Source organism: Coptis chinensis, chromosome 2 (assembly GCF_015680905.1).
Source record: "Coptis chinensis isolate HL-2020 chromosome 2, ASM1568090v1, whole genome shotgun sequence".
NCBI classification, from domain to species: Eukaryota; Viridiplantae; Streptophyta; class Magnoliopsida; order Ranunculales; family Ranunculaceae; genus Coptis; species Coptis chinensis.
In genome coordinates this window covers 105,206,961-105,216,000 of record NC_141457.1, presented here as the reverse complement: position 1 = coordinate 105,216,000, position 9,040 = coordinate 105,206,961, and the positions used below count along the sequence as shown (strand labels likewise).

The 9,040-nt window shown below is 35.5% G+C and overlaps 1 long non-coding RNA gene across 1 annotated transcript; it reads left to right on the top strand.

Moving 5' to 3' along the window:
* The first annotated feature begins 4,964 nt into the window (after window positions 1–4,964).
* LOC147520037 (uncharacterized) lies at window positions 4,965–6,595 on the top strand. Its single transcript, XR_015212404.1, has 2 exons — window positions 4,965–5,106; window positions 5,302–6,595. It is a non-coding gene; the product is annotated as an uncharacterized LOC147520037 (long non-coding RNA).
* Window positions 6,596–9,040: the final 2,445 nt, after the last annotated feature.

The following is a 9,040-nucleotide window of genomic DNA, read 5'->3' as shown; positions in this document are numbered from 1 at the left end:
CGAAAGTTGCACGGAAACATAAAACCCGACCGGATATTCGATGGGTAGACCCAAGAAACCATTTTAGGGAAAAAGCCCATGATAGATTGTGAGAATTTTTGGTTGGCCTGGAAGAGCAGAGAAAACAAGGAAGAAGGTTGTTGGTTTTGAGTGGTCAAGGTTGGGGAAGAAAAAACTTTGTTTTTTATAGTGGTTGTTGTGTATCACAAAGCATAAACTGTGTATCTCAATGCGTCTTGTGTGCCCATTGATGGATGGGAACATTGGGGCAGCGCGTTTCCAAGCCCTTTTCTTTTCTTTTTTCCGTAATTAGAGCGCATCTATCTCTAGGTGGTAGTATCAACCCCAATTTTACTTCCAAAACTCGGAATTTTGCGAAAAACCAACTCTAGATCTAGGTCTAGGTCTAGGTGGAAGCAAATCCGGACTTATCATCGTGCATGCAAATTTGTGAATTCGGAAGCGGATGCGGCGCGACGCGCTCAAACTTTTTTTTTGACTTTAACCAGCACATCGCCCCATTACTAGTGTCGCGTGAGGGGGTTTTTTTTTTCAATTAGGCGCCACAGTGGGAATGTCGCGTGAGTTTTTTTTTTTTTTACTTTTTTCAACTTGGGGCGACAGTGGTAATGTCGCATGGTAGACCCTACTCCAAATTTGCAATTGATATTTGCGTCTATCTAGAGTTGGTCAAAATTTGATGATACTTTCTTCAAATTTCGCCCTCAAACATGTAGGTGATACTACCACTACCTAGAGATGCTCTTAAGCCTCTTAGTATATGTTGTTTTTGGTTTGTGTGATCGTGCCCAGCCTCTTTACAATAATCAACACAAATTTTGATCCCCTCGCCTACAGCCCACTCAACAAAAGAATGATCACAATTCACAAACAATGAATTGGTCACAGTTTACTCTCAAGGACAACACTAGTCACTCTCCTTGCCACATGTCATTGTCACCAAGTTCGGCGCTTTATTGAAAAAAATGGGTTTAAAACCTGTTAAATTGGTAAGACGTCTTGTATTAGTTTAAAACCCGATTTTTTTAAAATATCGCGTTTTAAACATTTTAAACGCGTTTTAATCTTAAAAAACGTTTAAAACCGGAGATTTTGAAAATCTCCCGTTTAAAACTTTATTAAAACTTTTTTTTTTTATCTAAAAGAAAACGCGAGAAGAAAAAGGGGTTTTGGGGTTTACCTTTTTGAAGAGTGGGCGTTAGATTGACTTATTGAGACAATTCTATTTTGCTTTGGACTATTAATACTAGGAAATTTTAACGCTATTAACTTATTTGTAATACTTGATTATGCCATTATAGTTGGTAATTAGTAGTATCTTATTTAGAGTCGTGTTTTGGTACTGAATCTGAAACTTCTAGTATTTTGATGAATAATGATAATTTGATACTTTCATGTATTTGAATTTTCTTTCATTTGTATTATTATTATTTTTATTTTCTATGTCTATTCTTTTTTCCACTCTTATAACAAATCAAATTCCTTATCTATCATATTCTTTATCATCAGTTTTTACCGTTTCTTTTATATATTATATGTATTATACGTTTTAAACCCGGTTTTTTATGTTCTACATTTTTTTACGTTTTTTTTTCCCCTGTTTTTTTTCCGAAACGTTCTGTTTAAAACACGAACTAAGTTTTTTTCAAGTACACCATTTTAAACCCGTACCGTACTTGGTTTTTAAAATATCGCGTTTTAAACATTTTAAACACGTTTTAAACTTAAAAAACGTTAAAAACCTGAGATTTTGAAAATCTCCCGTTTAAAACTTTATTAAAACTTTTTTTTTTTTATCTAAAAGAAAACGCGAGAAGAAAAAGGAATTTTGGAGTTTACCTTTTTGAAGAATGGGCGTTAGATTGACTTATTGAGACAATTCTATTTTGCTTTGGACTATTAATACTAGGAAATTTTAAAGTTATTAACTTATTCGTAGTACTTGATTATGCCATTATGTTTGGTAATTAGTAGTATCTTATTTAGAGTCGTGTTTTGGTACTGAATCTAAAACTTCTAGTATTTGGATGAATAATGATAATTTGATACTTTTATGTATTTGAATTTTCTTTCATTTGTATTATTTTTATTTTTATTTTCTATGCCTATTCTTTTTTCCACTCTTATAACAAATCAAATTCCTTATCTATCATATTCTTTATCATTAGTTTTTACTGTTTCTTTTACATATTATATGTATTATACGTTTTAAACCCGTTTTTTATGCTCCACGTTTTTTTTTTTTTTCGTTTTTTTCCAAAACGTTCCGTTAAAACACGAACTAAGTTTTTTTTCATGTACACCGTTTTAAACCCGTACCGTACTTTGTGACAATAATTATGGTAAGTGACCTTAGTGATATAGGTAAAAGAGTATAATCCTTTTCGTATTGTATGGATGTGCTCCTCTTTTGCTTGTGGACATAGTGAATTAGGTACGGCTAAATGATTTTAAATCATTTTTGCATAGGACCTATGTGTTGTGGATTTCTGATCTTGCTTTATTATTATCATTTTATCTTTGTTATAATCATCTCAACGGGGTGCGTTATATCTGCATCATTGGAAGTGCCATAAGCAATCAGTAAAATGGTCCATCCAAATAATAAGTTGTCCCTAGCTTAAGTAAGATCCCTACAAGGAAAGACAGGATGTCTTTAAAGCTCGGGACTCGATTGAATATACACTTCTAGATCATTAATCATGACTAATACCCATGCTATGGTTCTAACCAAGGCCCAAAATTTCGATATCGGTTAATATATCGGTGTACCCAAAAACCGAGATATATCGGATATATCGGATATCTCGGTTTTTTTGGTGACCAGTCCAAAGTTTCTAAAATATCGGATATCTCACCGATATATCTCGGATATCTCGCCGATATATCTCGGATATTTCGAAAATTTCAATATTAAGTTATTAACAATTGGTCAAAAAGTCAACTGATATATATCGATTATCTCGGAAATATAGATTATATCGGCGATATAAACTTTCATATCGGAAATTCCGATATATATCGGAAAAAAAGGAGTTCAATATTCGGTGGATATATGTCGGAAATATCGATATCGGTGTACCAATTTACCAAGATATATCGGCGAGATATCGGATATCTCGGCGATATTTTGGGCCATGGTTCTAACCGCATGACAGAAACCACAAACTAAAATTGCTCAAGATAAAGATTAACCTCATGCCAAAGCCTTAAACGGGTGTAAAACAAAGATCGGTCGACAATTGAGACATCGACTTACGTGCCTTGCAATAAAACATAAAGCAAGCTAATGCCGCTTCAGTAATTGAATTTGACACAAGGTCTGCGCCTAAACTGAATATGTTGTTCTCAGGCTTAAGAGTAATGATGATGCGGGGACCTAGAGAAAGTTGGGTGCATAAGCCAAGTGCAAATAATGACTTATCAAAGAAATGCTTTGCCCGTCGGGAATGCCACCAAACGAGTTCTTCTTTGATTGATGATATTAGTTTCTTGGGACGAAACTTACCAATTACTCCACACCACTTGTGAGGGAGTAATACTCACATCTAATGAATATCAGGCACGCGTCCAGCATAAGCAGAGATATCCTACCGATCTCATGTCATTGTCATCCTCTAAACAATGTTTCATAAGCAGCTCGCCTCATGTAGGTGGTCTACTTCAGCTCGCTCCAGGATAACGCAGGTCGAACAAGACGATCTCACGCAGAACGCTTCATCTTATGACACCATCCCTTATCCAGATACAATCATTACCAGGACCATACTTGTACAACCAATCACCGTAATATACGAACTACTCCAACTACTCTCCATCATTACATAATTCCTACCAAAACTACCCCTACACTCATCTTTGATCTCAACCACACATCTGTATTTGTCAGTACACATGTTGCGTAGATCTTCATGCTCAACGGCTATAAATACCACTTACATGAACTACGTCATACCTGATTCAACTCGCCCAAAAAGTGAGAGCTTGATACGGCGGCGGTTTTGCTTTCGGAATGAACTCGGTCTTTCCAATCTCCAAACCCTTTCACCGGCCTCCTCCCTAATCACAATTTGTAAAGCCCAAACCAAATAGCACCTTTACATTGGCACTACTAAAAAAATGATTTTTTGCCGTGACCAGTTTTGGTGGCTAAAAGTCCAAAATTCGTGGCGAAATGTGTTTTGCCACAGAAAAACGTTTGGCCACGCTCGAGGTAAAACAAGGCGTGGAAAGAAGTTTTTTGCCACGGCTTTTCTCACTGCTACAAAAGAGTGAACATTTAGCTGCAACCATGTCGTGGCAAGACATTGTTTTATATTTAAATTAGTTTTATCTTCTAAAATAAATACATTTCTTTTTGCGCAGGCATAGCTGCTGCAAAAAGTACTTTATTGCCACAGCTGCGGCAAAATGTTTGTTTGTTTGTATTTTTATTTTTACTTTTTTTCCCTACAGTATTCATATATAAAATTATAAACAACTTCATAGAAGAATTTTAACATAAAAAATCTCACATTTTCTATTAAATCAAATATTTCTTCGCTACAAAATGTCGTCATTGAATCAATAAATAACTTGGTACAAGGAAGAACAAAAGGGAAAAAAATATATATATATATATATATATATATATATATATATATATATATATACTATAAAACAAGCTTCAGTTCTTTTCATGTTGTCAATTTGTCATACACTCGACCACTTCATCATATGACTTGATCTTTCCAGTCAACCAATAATCAGATCCCAAATGAGTGATACTCTCGTCCATAGTACAAAATATTGTGATATATTACGATATTTATCGATATCTATCCATATTTCAGAAAAATATATATAAATATCACGATATGTTATGTTCAGAGATATATACGACTGTAAATATCAATGATATTTGCGATATTTTACGATATTTTACGGTTTTCGTCATTGAAATTCATTTATGAGATGATGGATCCAATGGGCCGCGAAAAATTCCATTCGATTTGAAACTAATATGGTCAAATTCATTAATTTCTGTTTCCTCGATCAAATGGCGTTTTTCTAAACCCTAAATAAGTTTCCGGGCAATCTCAAAAGGTAAGTTATCAAATCTTTTAAATTCAAATCTCTTGACGTTTCAGGGCTCTTATTGTAGACTTGTTTCCAATGAATGGAACTAGACAACTTTTCTAATGAACTTTTATTGAGTTCTGCACTGTTAGAAGATTCTTTTTGTTTAACAGATCTTTCCGTAAGACTGTTGAGTGATTTTTTTTCTTTTGATTCATGTAGCAAGTTCGGTAATGGAGGAAAACTTGGTGATGATGGAATGCAGGAAAAGTTTTGAAGAGACAATCTGCGATAAAAGGAGCAATTTGGTTGTGCCATATCTTGAGGACAATATCATCTTTGAAATTTTCAGGGGGATTTGCGCTTGCAAAATTAACAAATTGAGGTATGATTGCAAACAGTGGTACAACTTATTTAGCAGTTCCTATTTTATTGATGGCCACCTTCGTCAGTCAAAACTTGGTTTGATGGCCATACCAACCAGTCTCCCCCTACACCGTAAATGGGGGCCATGCATGTTGATCCTGATTTTGTACATGTTACGAATGAAAAGGTTTCCATTCGTAGTTTAAGTATAACAAGGAAAAATTTTGTGAGAGGTACTTGCAATGGTCTAGTATTGCTAGAAGATATATGTGCTACTGGAAATCTAAGCATTGCCAATCCTGCTACTGGTCAGCTGCTCAAACTGCCTCCTTGTACTCAAAGAAGTAAAAAAGTGGATATTGTTCGTGGAATCACATACTTTGATTGCAGTGGGGAATATAAAATAATCTCAGTTGTTATTCACAAAACTGGATGGTTTGGATGTGAAATGCTTGCTCTGGGTTCCAGTGCGTGGAAATGGGTTGCTTCACCTTTTGAGTGCGTAGGTAAGTGGTCCCTGTCGGAACGTGGTTGCGTTTCTATTAAAGGAGTGTTTCATATTATGTTGTTTTCCATTCGAGGGTCTGTTCATACACTTTCTTTTGATACTGTTGAGGAGAAATTTTACAAGTCGGAATTCCAAAATAATTGCTTGTTAAGAGTGGAAGTTTTACACGAAATTGAAGGTTGTCCTTCTGTTGTGGTGCCAAACTTTTGGGTACGAGGTTGCCAGTTTGATATATGGGTCTTGAAAGACTTGTGCACGGGAGAATGGGATAAACGATACACTATTAGTCTTACAATATATCGTGACAAATTTTCTGGGAAATTGGACTTTCCCTATATTGTTGGTGTTCTTAAAAATAGTAGATTCTTGATCCTAAAACGAGATAGCCTATGGGGAAAGTACTATAGTTATGATGTCCAGCGGCATCAGTTGAAATTTTTGAATCTTGACGAACGTTTGGAATATGTTTTCCGACCTCATGTTGAAAGCCTTGTCTCTTGCCGCAGACCATAGACCATCGTGTCACCCTCTATCTAGTATTTATTGCATTATTTTTTATCATTCCTGTTTTTTCATGTTATTTATGTTGAAGACTTGTATTTTGGGGTTTTGTTTATGATAAATTTGAGTCATGCGAGAAAATGTTTTCAAGTATATATGTTATGCAACCACACACGCAACCTCACCCAACAAAACAACATCCTACAACAACACAACCAGTACAAAAGCCAAAACACCACCACCCCAGCCCCACAGCAACTAAAATGCTCAAGATTACAGACTTCATTTTCTTCAATGAACTCAATATTCTTCGGTTCTTTGTAGTATTCTTATGTTTATCAAAGCAGAAGATAATAAAAGAGTACAAGAACTTGGTGAATAAGTTGTACGTATATATAAGAAATATATACTGAATTGGTGTCGACTTTATAATGAAGAAAAAGTGTACTGAAACGTATTGCGCTAAGTATTTATAGAAGTATAACAAGTGGTATTAGGTGCAAAAGAGATTCGTAAGCGTGTTGTTTACACTTCAAATTAACCACATAAGTCAACAAAGTGTACTGAAACAAATGAGAAAAACTAGGATAACTTGTTCACTTGGAACCTGGAAAAAGAGAATACAGGTGAATGGTGAATGGTGAATGGTGAGAATAAATAGGTAGAGCTTAATAAAGGGTAACTACGTAGTGAAGAAGAGTCTGAAAAATATTGATTGCTATGCGTTTATAGAAGAACAAGTGGTATTCCGAGTTTTGGCAAGGAATTCTTCTGGTCAGCGTGCCGTTTAAGTTTATATATTTCCTCATTGGCCATGTTAGCTTAAACTGATTTCTGATTCTAGCATTAAGCATATAGTGGCTGCATCTAAGCTACGGAGAATCAATATTTTTCGACGTTTGTAGAAAAGTAGAACCACAAGAGTTGTTGGCATTGGTTGTATTGAATGTCAAAATCATACCAGCACCCGTAATTTGCAGACAAGAAGTTGGGAATTTGGTCCGTGAAGTGCTTGAGAACGAAGCATTCTCCCAAAGTACCACAGACAACATATGCACACATAGCTCGCTATCAAAAACATTATAATGGAAATAAAGAAAAGTGATGGAGGTGATTCTTAATTATTTGGGTCCTCAGTGTGTCATCAGTCTAAGATTCGTCCACAACAGATTCTCTGAAGTAGTGGTGATGCTTAACAAATAAATAAACTAAAAAATACGTATAAAACAAACAACACACAGATTCACTTAAGTAATTGAGGTGCCCTGTGACAGTACCCATTCCCTGCATCGTCTTCATGATTCAAATGTAAATGGTCCACTCAAGTAGCATCAGTTCGTAAAATTTATATGTTTCGTGCTGCTCCTTTTATGTAAAACCAAAAGGCTTCCAAGTTGACGTTTCAGAACGAATCAAGGGTAACACAATCGATAATTCAGTACTTAAAATCGTGGCATGGATGCCAGCTGATTCCTTCATTCTACAAAACTTTTAGGTGCAACTTGGTAGTGTCAGCAAATGTTTGTTTTGAACTTGGCTAGATGTGATTGTTAATTCGGTAGTAATGCAGCCTACAAAACAAAATCATGCCCTGACGTACAAAACTTCGCTGTATAACAAGCAGAAGCTCACAACCCAAGTACTTAAACAAAATTTTTAATTCTACGCCAAGCAGTCATAGTAAATAAACCACAGTGCAACATTGATAGACTGAAACTAAAGACACATTGGAAGAGAAAATGGAACTAACCAACTATAAGGTTAGACACATGAAACCTGCATCATATTAACATTAAGATACATGTAACACGCTCATGAGGACTCGTGCTAACCAGTTAATAGGGGATACAACCGGATCAAACTCTTAAGGATTGTTCATCATGGATGACCAACAAGCACATGATTTGTTATCTGGATCAATTTAAGAACAACTTTCAAACGTGTTTTCTTCATATGTGACCTTTTGTTTATTACCACAGTATTGATTTTCATCTCAGAACTTGTCTAACTGTATCGAACTTAATTACACTTCAATACTACATGAAGCCTGAAGGCTGTTTTTCATTCAATGCAAGAATTTCTGAAAAGTAGCGGTTGATTAGGTTAGGTATTACCTCCTTTAATAATCACAACAATGGGCAGGAGCATCTTACGAAAGAGGAAGTTGCTTTTCTAATCTGCTAGCCTGAGAGAGAAAGATGGAGGAGATAAAAAAAGAAAAGAGGAGAGGTAGATGCCTACATTGCATGAACTAGAGAGAAGACAACAAAGAGAATATCGCGGAAACTTCTCAAGGGGCCTGGATTCCGTGAACCAAACACAGGACTGATTGGTGAGATCAACTTAGCTATTTAAAACTTAATCTAAGACATTCTATATCCCTAAAATCTCTTGTAACAGTTGTATTTAACACCATAAACGTGCTAACTGGTTTCAGATCATGGAGTTCTAAGGGACATCTCCATAGGCGATTTTAGGAAGACTATTATGTAAAGCTCGTTTATTTTCTTACATGTATTGGAGTTATAGAAGGCCGAAACTAACTAAGGTCATATCCTCTTTTTCTCTCTCTTCTCTCCAAACTTT